Here is a 13,628-nt window from a genome sequence, read left to right as displayed (position 1 = left end):
AAGATCATGGCCCCTGCTTTTTGCCCACCTCTTTCTTGCATGACTTTGCCTATCCTTGGGTTTTAAAATCTGGGCTTTGGTTTATTTATTTATTTATTTATTTATTTTATTTTTATTCTAGAATCACATTGTGTGTTTTTCTTCTTCTTCTTTTTTTTTTAATGTTTGTTTTTGACAGAGAGAGAGAGACAGAGCATGAGCAGGGTAGGGGCAAAGAAAGAGAGAGGCAGACACAGACCCAGACTCTGAAGCAGGCTCCAGGCTCTGAGCTGTCAGCACAGAGCCCGATGTGGGGCTCGAACTCACAAACCATGAGATCACAACTGGGGCCGAAATCGGACGTTTAACCGACTGAGCCACCCAGATGCCACTGGAATTATACTGCTTTAAATATGTTCCATTAAACAGCATAAATTTGGGTTTTGCTTTGTACATCCACTGAATTTGAAACTTTTTTTGACATTTATTGAAATAAGAAATACGTTTGATTTTAGCTTTGTCATATTATTCTGTGTATTTTCTATTTTCTACATGCACAGCATTTTTAACGTCTATAGTTTGTGTTTAACTTGCGGGGTTTTTTAAAACAGATTTTCTAATATTTAGAAAGGCTGGTGGTTACCTTTTTAAAATTATAACTTGGTAGAGGACCTCTTTTTTGTTTTTTTTTACTTGTTATTTATTTATTTTTGAGAGAGAGAGAGAGAGGGAGAGAGAGAGAGAGAGAGCGCACAAACAGGGGAGTAGCAGAGAGAGAAGGAGACACAGAATCCAAAGCAGGCTCCGGGCTCTGAGCTGTCAGCACAGAGCCCGACGCGGGGCTCGAACTCACAAAACTGTGAGATTGCGACCTGAGCCGAAGTCAGACGCTTAACCGACTGAGCCCCCCAGGCGCCTCTAGTTACCTCCATCCTTTAATTACTTAGACAGTAACCACTGGTCCCCTCCGACAAGCAGCGATAAAGACAGCATCCTTCCACCATCTTCCCTACCCACTGTTGGCTCAATGTTGGTCAATTATGTTACCTTTCTTGGTATTGTTACTATTCTATTAAATATCTTTGCATTTTTCTTAACGTTTCACTTAAAAAAGGTGCCCATCTTTTTTTTTTTTTTTCCTCTTCTGTGCACTCTCTATTAGCTGCTCACCCAACATGGTGGAAACATACCACACATTTCATTTTCTCAGTTATTGGCCATATTCCATGCATTCCAGGCTCCCACCTAACCTTCTGGGTTTAGTTCCCATGGTCCCCTGCCGGACTGGTGGAAGTTCCTCTGGTAGTTTCCTTCTGTACAGCTTAGGAGGGAAAAGTGCCTTAGTTTTTGTGTGCTAGAGACAATAATTTTGATAGAATAGATCTCATTCTTTTTTTTTTTTTTAACTGTATTTATTTATTTTGAAAGACAAAGAGAGAGTGAGAAGGGGAGGGGCAGAGAGAGATGGGAAGACAAAATCCCAAGAAGGCCTAGCCCTGTCAGTGCAGAGCCTGATGCGGGGATCCAACTCATGAACTGCAAGATCATGACCTGAGCCGGAATCAAGAGTCAGATGTTTGATTGACTGAGCCACCCAGACACCCCATTCTTTTGGTGAATTTTTCCTGGACCAAACATGTGGACTTTAAAATCAGATTGCCCTTTGTTTCAGGAAAAAAAAGGAAAGCAAAGCAAAGCAAAGAAACCTGAAAATACACATACATGCAGGAAGCTGTCTCTCTCGGTGGCAGAAAAGGAGGAAGCCTTTGGCTTTTGCAGCACCCGGAAAGTCTCATTTTGCTTTTAAGCCAACTTTTCTTCTGTTTCATTGTTGTATTTTATAGTTTTGGAGACTCCAGTAGTAGATATATTGTGTGTCCTTATAAATTTTAAATCAGCTGTTGATTCAACTAGTTACCTACAGAGATTTCAGTTAGGATGCTTTGAATGTATAAATCCATTAGGGTAAACTGAAATCAGTCTTTAAATTTATGCACACTACCTTTTTTAAAATTTAGTCTCTCTTTGATTTCTTTTTTCAAAGTTTATAATTTTTACTGTACAAATCTTGAACAAACTTTGGGTAGATCTACCCCTAACTATTTCAAGAGATTTTGGTCTTATCACAAATTGTATTTTAAAACTTTTGATATCTAATTGTTCATTTCTATCATCTAAAAATACTATTGATTTTGTATATCGACTCTCTGTATAACAACATCAATGAACTAATGCATTATACCCCGTAGTGTTTTTTAAGTGCTGTGGAGTTCTTGACATAGGCAATCCTATGGTCTATGAATAAAGATCATTTTAGTTCTTTCCCTCAATCTCCTGTAATGTCTCCCTTTCCTTTTCTTGTCATATTGTACTGAACAGTTCTTCCACGGTGATACTGTGATAGGCAGAATAGTGCCCACCTCCCACCAAAAAGAAAGAAGAGATGTCCACACCCAAAACTCCAGAATTTGTGAATGAGTTACATTAAGTAGAAAAAAGGACTCTGCAAATGTGATTAAGAGTGTTGACCTTGGGGCACCTGGTTGGCTCAGTCGGCTGAGTGTCTGACCTCAACGCAGGTCATGACCTCGAGGTTCTCGGGTTCCAACCCTGCTTTGGTCTCTGTGCTGACAGCTCGGAGCCTGGAACCTGCTTCAGATTCTGTGTCTCCCTCTCTCCCTGCCCCTCCCCTGCTTGTGGTCACTCACTTGCTCAGAGACACTTGCTCTGTCTCTCAAAAGTATTTAAGGGGTGCCTGGATGGCTCAGTCAGTTGAGCGACTGACTTTGGCTCAGGTCGTGATCTCACGGTCTGTGAGTTTGAGCCCCACGTCGGGCTCTGTGCTCAGGCTCAGAGCCTGGAGCCTGCTTCGGATTCTGTCTCTCCCTCTCTCTCTGCCCCTCCCTTGTTCGTGCTCTCTCTCTCTCTCTCTCTCTCCCTCCCTCTCTCAAAAATAATTAAAAACATTTTTAAAAATTTAAAAAAAAAAAAAAATAGTGTTGGCCTTGACCTCAGACCTAGAATCCCAAGAAACTGAATTCTGCCAACACCTTAAATAAGCAGGAAATGGATCCTCTCTTATGGCTTCTGGGAAGGAGCAAAGCCCCACCGACACCTGGAATTTAGCTTAGTGGATCTGTGACAGATTTCTGACTCGCAGATCTGTAAATTAATAAATATAGGTTGTGTTAGCTGCTAAGTTTTTTGTGATTTGTTGTGACAGCAGTAGAGAACGAATACAGATCTTAGATAGGAATGGTGACGGAGAACGTCCTTGCTTATTCTCCGCCTTAGGGGAACGTCTTTCAACATTAAGCAGGATATTCACTGTGGTTCTTTGCAGGTGGCACTTCGCAGATTAAGAAAGGTGTTACCAGGAATGGCTGTTGGAATTCCTTAATGCTTTTTCTGCATCTATGGGAGATGGCCACATTGCTTTCTTCCCTGCACATTCTGATAGAGTAAATGACATTGTTCAATTTACAAAGGTTGAACCAGCCTTGCATCACTGGGGTCAATTCCAGGTGATCGCGATTTATTACTTAGGCTGTGACTGGCTTATATTTTATTAAATAATTTTGTGGCCGTGTTTATTCACCTGCATTTTTCTTTTCTTGAAGTATCTTTGTCTAGTTTTGAGATCACTGTAACACTGGACTGATAAATAAATTGGGAAGTTTCTTTCATCTTATATTTTCTGGAAAAGATTATTTAAAACTGGTGTTATAGTTGACCCTTGAACAACAGAAAGGTTTGGGACACCCACCCCCCGAACCCTTGAAAATCCATGTATAAGTTTTGCCTTCCCCCAAACTTACCTGTTAATAGCCTACTGTTGCCTGGAAGTCTTATCAATAATGCAAACGGTTGAATAACACATATTTTGCATGTTATATGTATTCTTACGATAAAGTAAGTTAGAGAAAACAAAATGTTATTAAGAAAGCCATAAAGAAGAAAAAAATACATTTACAATGCTATCTTGTTATTTATAGAAAAAAAATCTGCATGTAAGTGGACCCACACACCCACACTGTTCAAACCCACGTTGTCCAAGGGTCAACTATATTTCTTTCTCAAACATTTGGTACAACGGCCAGTAAAGACACCTGGGTCCAGAGTCTTTGTTTTGTTTTGTGATTTTTGTGGGAATGTCTTAAACCAAAAATTTAATTCGTTTAATAAATATTACTATATTGAAGTAATTTATTTCTTCCTGAACGAGCTGTGGCACTTTGTAGCATTCCACAAATCTATTTCTTTAACCGATGACATGTTTTTGTGTATCTTTGGTAATATCACTTTATTACCCCTTTAACATCTGCAGAATCTCTAGAATTCTTTTGTTTCCCATATTAGTAGCTTGTTTCTTCTCTCTTTTATTTCTGATCAGTCTGGCTAAAGTTTTATCAATTTCATTGATCTTTTAAAATTAACCTGCTTTGATCCCATCGATTCTGCTGGGATGTCTTTCCTTTCTGTTTTTAATTCCATTGATTTCCGCTGTTGTATTTATTATTTTCTTTTTTATGATTAATTTAGGTTTAAATTTTTCCTCCTCTCTAATTTTTTAATGTAACAGTTTTAGCAACTGATTTGTAACATCTCTTGTTTTTAATTTAAGCTTTAGTGCTATAAATTTCCCTCAAAGAACTTCTTTACCTACATCTCATAAATTCTTATATGATGTGTTTTAATTGTAATTCACTTTAGAATATATTCCAAATCTCCATGTTATTTCTTTCCTGGTTCATAGGTTATTTAAAAGTGTGATGTTTATTTTCCAATTTGGGGGCGATTGTCCAGATGACTGATATTGATTTCTAGTTTAATTCATTTTAGTCAAAGAATACACAGTGTGCAACTTCAAATATTTTAAGTTAATAATTGAATTGCTTTATTTTAAGATAGCAACTCAGTTTTCTCAATGCTATTTGGTGAACACTCTGTTTTTTCCAGTCATTTGAAATGTGGACATGACCACATACATTCATTTCGTACATTTTGCCAAATCAAAAATACTTCTCTGCAGAAAATATATGCAGTTTGTATCTTAGCTTTTGCCTGGGAATTATGTTGCAAAGAAAATCTATAATGGCACAAAACTACAAGATATTCTGTGGAGAATTTTCCCCCCAATATTCTTTTAAATAAAGCCGCAGAGTTTTTCAGGAATTTAGTTACATCCACCCCAAAACTATTTTATCTTTGCTAAGCTCATTTTTCTAACACACTTTTGGTTATTCTGGGCTCTTTTGTGCAATATGAATTCAAAACCTTGTATGTAATTAAAGGAGGGTATTGTTTTCCATCTTGGCTTGACTTACGGAATTATGGATGTCAAGATCATGAAGATACTGTTGATTTAAGACTGCACATGTTACTATAATTTGTGCTATCCTCAGAAAGAATGTTCAAGTAATAGTTTAAGTTCCAAGGACAAAGGTGAAGATTTCTTCCAAAGTTTCTGATAATTTATTTTTTTAAAACTCTTGACAAGGGTAGTCAGCGAGTCACAGAAAGCCCAAGAAAACTTCTCCCTACCCTAGAGGAAGAGCAGGACAGAGGCAGGCACGCCAGTCAGGGGACACCAGGAGCACCAAAGCCAGCATTTCCCCACCTGCATCTGTGCTTACCCATCTGTATCTATATCCACTTCTGTCTCTATTTACGCACAAAGGCTGCAGAGCCACCTTCTGAAATAAATTCACACTGTGAAAGACTGAGAAAAGAGAAGGAGAAAAAGCTTTCTAGAGAAAGTACTTTCAAATTCGCAGTAGCTCAAGGGGCCTTAGAGGATCTACCTTAAGAGAGAAATCCAAGCTCCTGACAGAATGAAGAAATGAGACTGTGAACAAAAAAAAGACATTGTTGTAAAATGAAATACTCCTTCTAGAACGCAGGTGTAAAAAGGAAGGAGCTTTTCACAGACAGGAGTGTCCGCCTAGGTCTTGTCTTGTTTTGTTTTGTTTTGTTTTGTTTTAAATAGAGGCTACATTTAAGGAAGTGAATAAATTGGACGGGGACAAGAACAGAGCACACATTCACGGAAGACAATTCTTAGTAGAAGATCTCCAAGTAATGACTCGGTCTTTCAGGTTGTTCTCTGGAAAATTGCATTTATTTTTCGAAGACTGTTTCCTACAGGTTTTTCCATCACTCACACACAGTTCTGAATATGTAAGCACATGTACATCGACGCATATACATGATTTTTTTTTTTTTTTAGATCAGGAAAGCATCTTTGCTCCTAGATGACATTTCGTACTGACAGTACCTTCCGGAATACCTGTTCATTGATGATCGGGATCCCATATTTATGGGAGAAATATTTTCCTTATGTACCTCAAGGCATGACTATCTTTTATCTTTGCAAGCGGCCCAGGGCAGAGTACTCCGGCACTATCTGTTAATAGCAGAAGTTTCTGCATTTCATATTTTATGTTAAGATGCAAAATAGTGTCACCTAGGGGCCTCAGATCTTTGAGAAAAAAAATTGTATTTTTGTAATGAGTGATGTGTGCCTCTCCTTCATCAAGTCACTTTTCTACGCATGAAGAGATGTTAATTTTTGGACCCTTCCTCCATAGCTGCGTTACCAGGAATTTTTCATGAAACGATTTATTGGCTGTGGTTACAGTAAAGTACATGCAGGAATTAAACAGTAAGAAAACGGCAAGCCCAAGCTGCGAATTTCGGGAGTTTTTGATTAATATTTAAAGGTATTCCAGGTAGCACGGGGCCCATTTCATCTGTTATTTGGACGTAAACTCGAAGTGTTGGTGACCGGCCTCCTGACTGGGTTTAGCTTCCTTCTTCTGGAGAGGTGACAAAGGAAGAAAAAACGGTGCTGTTTTCATACAAAGCAGGCATCTACCAGCCACCAAACAGTCACAATTTCACTATTTTATTCTAAATATAATATCAACTGTGCAAATATATATATATATATATATATATATATATTACTGGGTAGGGGGACTCTAAGGAAGCCGCAAATGACAGTTAGTTCCGACTGTCAATCTACACATTTAATGAGAAACTCTGCCTGATTTAATGAATGCCGGTGCTTCACTCTGGCATCATTTTAAACAGAACTTGCTTCTACAACTCGGTGGTGTCAGTTTCCGGCCTCCACATGGCAGCTCGATGCACTTCTAATGGAAGGAGTTTTCCTTGTGAACTATTAAGCATATATGAGCAATCAGTACTAATTTACTCCGACGCAGAGAGCCAGCCGAGGCACGCGTGCGTGCGCCTGTGTGTGCGGGGCGTAGGGAGAGAGCCCGCGTGCCTGGCTGAGATGTGGGGACGCAGTAAAATGTCTGATCCGGACCGGAGACGTTCTGGCTGAGCATCAGCACGGGGCACAAAAGCAACAGAGGAAAACAATAGCATTTTGGGTCACAAACACAATGGAAAGTCAAAGGCCAACTGGGTGATACGGAAGGGAAAGCCATGTGTCACCTGCAGCCACGAGGGCCCGCTGTCCTTGTTACCGACAGGTGAGTGTGACCTTCGTGTGCACACGTGCCCTCATTGTGGTTCGAAGCTCTTGCTCTTTCTAGCCCACGTTCGCGGCTGGGGACAGGAAAATGACTTTGTCTCTCCCTTGGGGGAATTGCTTGGCTCGAGGATGTTGGGTCCCGGCTGTGTTTCCCCTTAATCGTGTGACGTGCAGCCCAGCTGACGATTGCCAAGTCACCCGGACTCAGATGAGAAAGAGGGGCCCCCTGTCTTATATCTCCGTCACTACTTAAACAAAAAGAAGGGAGAAAGCCATTCTAACATGCACAGGGTCGCCCTATCCTCCACACTCAGGTTAAAGAAGAGAAGACATTAGGGGCGCCCGGGTGGCTCAGTGGCTGAAGCCTTGACTTCGGCTCAGGTCACGATCTCACGGTTCATCAGTTCCAGCCCCTCGTGGGCTCTGTGCTGACCGTTCGGAGCCTGGAGCCTGCTTCGGATTCTGCCCCCTCCTCGCTCACACTCTTTTTCTTTCTCTCTCAAAAATAAATAAGCACTAAAAAAATAAAAAATAAAATAAAAGACAGATTTGAGAAAGAAAAGAAAGAAGAGAAGACATTTCATTGCATTCTTTCTATCCACACCTCCCTCCGTTTCCTCCCCCCCCCCCCCTTCATTTCTGGTTTGGTTTTGTTTACTGCAAGCTCGAGAGAGGTTGCCGCTGTCTCTCAGATGGCAGGACCACCGTCTGGTACATTCCAGGTGCAGGAATTCAGGTTGATGTCATGCGGGAAAACAGTGAGTGGAAGGAATCGTTCACATAAGTCAATTCCAAGTGCCTCGTGGCTAATTACGAGCCGCCGTCACCGGCGAACAATGGAGCAGTCAGGAGGTGACAGTAAATTCTTGAAAGGTCGAAGTCCCCTCCACACGCAAAACTTCCTGCCCGTGCAGGCTGGCCCGCCAGGCCTTTGACAATGCTGCCACCTGCTGCCGCCTGGCTCTCGGGTGCGGCTGGGGAGCGCCTTGCTCCCGAGCCAGCCGAGCCGGGGGCCGCAGAACAGGCAGCCTGGCTCCTCGGTGATGGCAGGTGCACCTCGCTCCCCAGCCGGGGCTGGGAGAGCAGGCCTTTGCTCAGGCCGCCTCCGGCCTTCCCTGCCCCTGCCCTTCTCCCTCCCCGACTGGGAGCTCTTGGGGCTGGGGGTGGGGGGACTGTCCCTGCTGGAGACCAGCCCTACTCACCGCTGGTGCACCTGCTCCCCTGAGAACCAGACGCCTGGGAGCCCGCATTTGTTAGGCACCTTGCGTCCTTCCCGGAGGGGTGCTGCACGTCCCTGGTCTACCTGGCACGTCCTGGCTGTGTCTGCCTCTGCCCCTCTGTGTGCGCGTCCTCAGCCTCCGCTCTGTCGCCCAGCAAGGCAACGCCGTGCGCGGCACACGCTCCTCTCTGCCGGGCGGACTAACTCCTCCAGGGACTGTCTCCGTGGCCCCGTCGCCACGAGGAGACGCGGCCATAAGTAAGGAGGCAACGTGTAATCGTGCTGTGTGTCACAATGCGCCCTGCAGACGCACACGTGGCCCAGAAGACCGCCTCGGGGGCAGCGGGCTCCTTGCGTCCTTCCCCGCCCCTTTCCCGCACCTGCCCAGCGGCCGGGTCACCCCAGCGCTCACCCCTGTCTCTTGTCCGCTTGCGCCCCAACAGAGGGATTTGCAACCAGCAAAGTCAGATCCTTCCGATGAACGATGGTCTTTGGTTATTTTGTGATTTTTTTATCAACCCTGTTTGGAAGAGATTCTCAAATATTTTCTTTTTACTGCTCTCGGGTGAAGAAAAACTAAAGTGGGTATTCTTTGCAGTTTTTTAATGCAAGGATATTGAATAATATGGCAAATCCACTATTTTGGAAATGGCCTCGTGCTCATGAAAGAGTGACTTAGGGACCCAACGTCAGGTTGTAGACCGGAGTGGTGGAAAAGGCTGGTGGCCAGAGGTCAGCAGGTCAAGCAAGGAGAGGAGAACTTTCTGGAAATACCGGCATGGGCAGAGAAAAGGGAGGCTCCCCACTTGACCTCTGAAGGAACAGTAAGGAATCCCAGTGAAGGAAATGGAAAAGCAGGGCAGAAATTTGTAATCACTTTTGTAATATTAAATACGGGGAAAGAAGAAATAGAAAAACACCATTACCCAAGTCAAGCAATTGCTAAGAAATCTTATAATCCACTTCCAAGGAAAGTGGAGTATTTCCCCGGCTCAAAGCCTGCCCCCTGGCCAGCTCAGCCACACTCCCCGGAAAGAAAACATTCCGATGAAAAAGTGGCTTCTGAAAACCATTTCAGGGTATGAAATTCTATCTTGGCTTCTGGAAAAAATAGGCGCTCCAAAGCGCGTTACTTAAAGAAATATGTGTATCGCGTTAAGAGGCCATTTGATACTAACTGGGGGCTCTCGCAATCATTATATTCCTTGTAAATCAAAAACGTAATTATTACCCCCAAATAAAAAGCTGATCAAAGAGAAGTCTCCTGATAGTTTTCGTTAGCCAGGAGAGCAAAATACACGTCCCTCAGTCTTCTTTATCATGCTCTGATAGTGTGCATTAGGTAGCAGGTTTTGATTTTTATAGGTGAGTGAAAATATCATGTGTTTCAGAAAATGATGCTCGTCTTCAGTCTCTATAACACAGCCTCTCAAACGCTCGGCATTCTCCTGTCTTAAAAACTGCGTCGACCGCCCCCCCCCACGTGAGTTTGCGTGCTGCTAATCATACATTTTAACCCTCAAACACATGCAATCTAATGTCATGATAATCACAGTTGAGGCATTTAGTTGGAAATCGATTCCTCTGTGTCGCAGCGGCAACAGCACAGAACCACCTTGCCCTTGGCTGTGAGGAAATTGGCCGCTGGCCGTGTCACCCGTAAAGGCAGTGGGTACTTGCGGGGAGAGAAAGAGCGTGGACCCAACTCAACTCATAGGAAGGGGTCTGGGAAGATGGCGAAGGCACAGCTGTTGGGAGGAAGGTGACGATAAATCGTTGCAAAGCGTCATAGACTTTCCGTTTAATATAAACACTGAGGCTCACACGGCCTTGCGCTTCCGTAGGTAAAGAGGGCTCTTCTCTGTCCCCCGATGTCAGCAGATACCAAGCCCTGATTGATATTGACTTTATTCCCAGGGGTCAGACTGTCAAATCGTTATCCTCCATAATAGAGCATAGAGCCAAGTGCGTGGAAAAAGAAGATGATACTGACATCCCTTCCGGGCCACCGCCACTCCCTCCCATCCCGGCCCGTCTGCTGAGTGTGCCTCTATCAGGTGTGATGTGGGACGACGTTCGCTCCGCAGCTAATTCACGGGCCAGCGCGTGTCAGCATTTACATAAACCGTGCCGTTATTTTTGAGTTGGCTTTGGCAAGGCAAATGGGTGGCTCCCGCTCATTTTAACTTAAAATAATTTTCTACAGTGGATCTCACAGCGGTGTGTTCTTTTCCGCCTCCCGGGACTGACGAGGCGTGTCCCCATCTTCGCTAACCGGATGAGGTTGTCTTCGGAATTTCTCTCTTTTCGGTTTCTCCTAAGTGTTCGCGCGCTGTGATTGTTTTCCGGATATTTTCCCTCTAACGTTCTTCCGCCAACGCGCCTGTTTAGAATTCCCCGGAAGTGCTGCGTAAGGAAGACAAAATACAGTTCACTATTATCTATGGGTCTTTCTATTCTTCCTCGTAAATCAATCGTCTCGGCTGCTTTATCATTTTTTTTGCTTCTCTTCTTTGTACTTTTGAGTTTGTCAACATCATTTTGATAATGAGGCGCACCGACTCAGCGTGCGTCTATCCGGGCGGTAGACACTGGGGCCTCACAACCTCAGGGCACAGGACCACGGCTTGTCTCACACACACACACACACACACACAGGTGCATGTGCGTGCACACACCCAGGCACCCATTCCAGCAAATCAGTTCAAAGGCCAGGCCTGTTTTAACTCTCAGCAGAGACAGAGGCCTCTGCCCTCCAGCCTGATGCCACAGGGTTTGCACACAAACCTGCCTGGCTGGGAAATCAAAGAGCGAGGGGAGGAGGTCAGGTGTTCTCACGCTGAGGTGGGAGCCTCGCCAAGAGACGGGACTGAACTAATAAAGGTCTGGAACCGGCGTTATCTAGTTAATAGCAGCCTTGGACATCACAGGACAAGTTGCTCTTTCCCTGTGTTTATGTCCTCAAGCGGTGACACGGTGAAAGGGAACAAGGTAGATTTTAATCTGTGCGCTAATGCGTCGGAGCTAGATGCAGAGTGAAAGGAAGACGTTTTACACCTGTTCCCGCACTCTGATTGCAGGAGGAGGCTGGTCGATGATGCTGAAACTGTAAATGGATGATTTTCCCAGCTTTGTCATCTACAATCGTTTCTGATTGTTCCCCTGTCCCTGAAGTCAGAAATCGCCCTTCAAAGTTTATTCCTTCTTTCTAAAATGTGACCAGGGGCGCCTGGGGGGGCTCAGTGGGTAAAGTGCCGACTGCGGCTCAGGTCACGATCTCATAGTCTGTGAGTTCGAGCCCTGCGTCGGGCTCTGTGCTGACAGCTCGGAGCCTGGAGCCAGCTTCGGATTCTGTGTCTCCCTCTCTCTCTGCCCCTCCCCCGCTCGCGCTCTGTCTCTCTCTAAAAAATAAAGAAACTTTTAAAAACTTAAAAAAAAATAAGTAAATAAAACATGACCCAGTCCAGGAGGATGCAGCCATTCCCTCTGCAGTGGCTCAGTGTCCCCTCGCCCTCCTGCGGGCCCCAGGCCAGTAGCAGCCAGGCACTTCCCGCGGGGTTGGCTGTTCATCTCCAATGTATCCGCACCTTGGGAAAAGTACAGTTTGAACATGATTTTAACTGATCAGAACGCACAGGCCAGAATTCTTGCTAATATTAAGCCTGCAAAGCAAGTATTCCCTTCATTGAACACTTTCAAACTGACAAAGACTTCCAATGCCTCGGAGTAAAAGTGAACTTAATTGCATTCAGCCAGCATTTACTCTGTGCCCACTCTGAGTATAAAAACTGGTAAGTTACAGTCCCTGAACTAAAGAATCTTACACTCCGATAAGGGAGGAGGATACAGACACTGACAGGTCACAGTGACAAAAGTGATGATGTATGGGATAAAGGAAAAAATGATTACAATTAATTTCCAAGAAAAATTTTATTTATAGTATATAAATATATGAAACTATATACATATAATCATACATAATTTTATATATTTATATAAAATATAAATATATTTATAAAAGTAAAATAAATATATTTATATAAATATATAAATATATAAAATTGTATGCATATAATCATATATAATTTTATATATGTATATAAAATATAAATATATTTATAAAAATAAAATAAATAAATATATTTATGCAAATATATAAATATATAAAATTGTATGCATATAATCATATATAATTTTATATATTTATATAAAATATAAATATGTTTATAAATATAAAATAAATATATTTATGTAAATATAAAATAAGTATATTTATATAAATATATAAAATTATATACATATAATCATATATAATTTTATATATTTATGTAAAATATAAATATAAAATAAATATATGTATATGAATATATAAATGTATAAAATTATATACAAATAATCATATAATTTTATATATTTATATATTTATTTACTATTACAAGTATTAGATATTTATATTTAATATATAAATATTATATTTTATTATTATATAAATACATTTATATATTATATTATTCATATATAGCTTATATTCTTTTATAATTTTATATATTTATATATATTTATGAATATCTATTTATAAATTTTTTATAATTTTATGTATTTGTATATACTTATATATATATATATAATTTATTGTCAAATTGGTTTCCACACAGCACCCAGTGCTCATCCCAACAGGTGCCCTCCTCCATGCCCATCACCCACTTTCCCCTCTCCCCTCCCCATCAACCCTCAGTTTGTTCTCAGTATTTAAGAGGCTCTTAGGGTTTGCCTCCTTCCAAGAACAATTCTAAAAACATTTTTGACATTCACTTATGTACATATATCGCCCATCTATGTATTTACTGTCCCTGGACTTACTGAACCTCTAGTGTATGGAAGACAGTTCTGGGAGTAGGACACACGAGCAACACAGACACACAC

Source organism: Prionailurus bengalensis, chromosome A1, assembly GCF_016509475.1.
Source record: "Prionailurus bengalensis isolate Pbe53 chromosome A1, Fcat_Pben_1.1_paternal_pri, whole genome shotgun sequence".
Taxonomy (NCBI): domain Eukaryota; kingdom Metazoa; phylum Chordata; class Mammalia; order Carnivora; family Felidae; genus Prionailurus; species Prionailurus bengalensis.
Note: the sequence above shows the minus strand (reverse complement) of the source record.